This window comes from Equus quagga, chromosome 15, assembly GCF_021613505.1.
Source record: "Equus quagga isolate Etosha38 chromosome 15, UCLA_HA_Equagga_1.0, whole genome shotgun sequence".
NCBI lineage: Eukaryota > Metazoa > Chordata > Mammalia > Perissodactyla > Equidae > Equus > Equus quagga.
In genome coordinates, this window is record NC_060281.1 from 72,873,485 (window position 1) to 72,874,801 (window position 1,317).

The 1,317-nt window shown below is 59.2% G+C and overlaps 1 protein-coding gene across 2 annotated transcripts in view; it reads right to left on the bottom strand.

The window, feature by feature from the left end:
• Window positions 1–381, bottom strand: part of ATXN2 (ataxin 2) — a 127,032-nt gene extending 126,651 nt beyond the window's left edge. The window contains exon 1 of one of the 2 annotated variants that reach the window (XM_046639792.1): window positions 215–381. The gene's annotated coding sequence lies outside the window, so the exon portion shown is untranslated. The remainder of the gene's footprint in view (window positions 1–214) is intronic. The other variant, XM_046639791.1, reaches the window with a different exon arrangement.
• Between the last annotated feature and the right edge of the window lie 936 nt (window positions 382–1,317).

Consider the following 1,317-nt stretch of genomic DNA (forward strand, 5'->3'; position numbering starts at 1 on the left):
ACGTCAACACGAGATGCGCCCCGCCCGCCCCGCCGCGCCGGCCGCGGGAGCGAGCGCCGCCCGGGCCACCTGGCGGCGGCGAGGCGGCGGGGCTCGATGGCCGCCGTGGGGCCCCGGGGAGCTGCGGCTGCCGAGCGCATCGGGGGTCGGGTCCACATAGGCGCCGCGTGGCGCTGCCGGGTGGGCGCGGAGGTGCGGGACGGGGATTCTTTACCGGAAGTCGGAAGGGTCGGGCGGAAGCAGAACGTGAGGCGGTCCGGGGCCGGGAGGGACACGTGAGGAGCGGGCGCCGCGCTGGGCCGCGCTCGCGGGGGTCGGATGAGGGCCCGGCGGCCTGCCCCGGCCGGATCCGCCCTCCTCGAGGCGGGTCTGCCCTTCGGAGAGGGCGTGTCTGTGTTCGGCTGCAGGGCCGGCTTAGAGTAGAGGACCGGAGGGAAGCGATTCCTCCCCGCCTCCTTCTCCCCGGTATTCCATCACCGTCCTCCGACGGCTAGGAGAACCCGAGTCCGCCCTGTCCTGTTTGAGAGGGAGAGACGGAGGCTCAGATGTTATCCGTGTGCAGCAGGAGGTGTTGGCCACTGCACGGACACCTTGCTCAGCCCCCACCTGTTGCCACCTAGAGAATGGACTGCAGTGACTTCTGGGCGGGGAGTGTCTTGCTCCTATCAAGCACCTGGAACACAAGCATCCCACAGTTTTCTTTGTAGCCCCCCCCCCCCGCCCCGCACCTGGCACACAGTAGGCTCTCACATGTCCCTGGGTGTCTAAGAGGCAGGCTGTCCTGTCTTTCTCTGCCAAAGATGACAGGGTCGGAATGGAGCAACCTCCCGGGGCCACTCTCAGCTGGTTCCCTTTTCCCCACTTGTTTCGCCCCAGCAACACAGTAACTGGAAAACTCTTTTGGGTATCTGACCTTCGTTTGAACCCATTTTCCCTTGCTTGAACTTCTTTTCCTCCTTCGTGAGACTCAAAAGGAAATGTACATGACTGGTAGAGCTGTGGATAATGGGGCTCCTTCAGTGGAGCCAGAACAGACCTCACAAGAAGGTGCGAACTTTAGACCTTGGTCCGTTTAGAAGTTTTACTTTAACTTGGGTTGGTAGCCAACACGGTAGTCCATGTTTTCAATGTGCTGCAATTAAACTGGAAGCAAGTAGATAACTTTTTTTCTTCCTTTGTGCAAGGAATCTAGTTTTTTAAAAAGTGAAATTACTTCAGGAAATGGTAGGAGGAAAACACCAAAATTCCCCTCAACCTCCCAGAATTGTCAGATAAAGGTAAAAACAGAAAAACTTGGAGAATGATTAAGCCACGAGT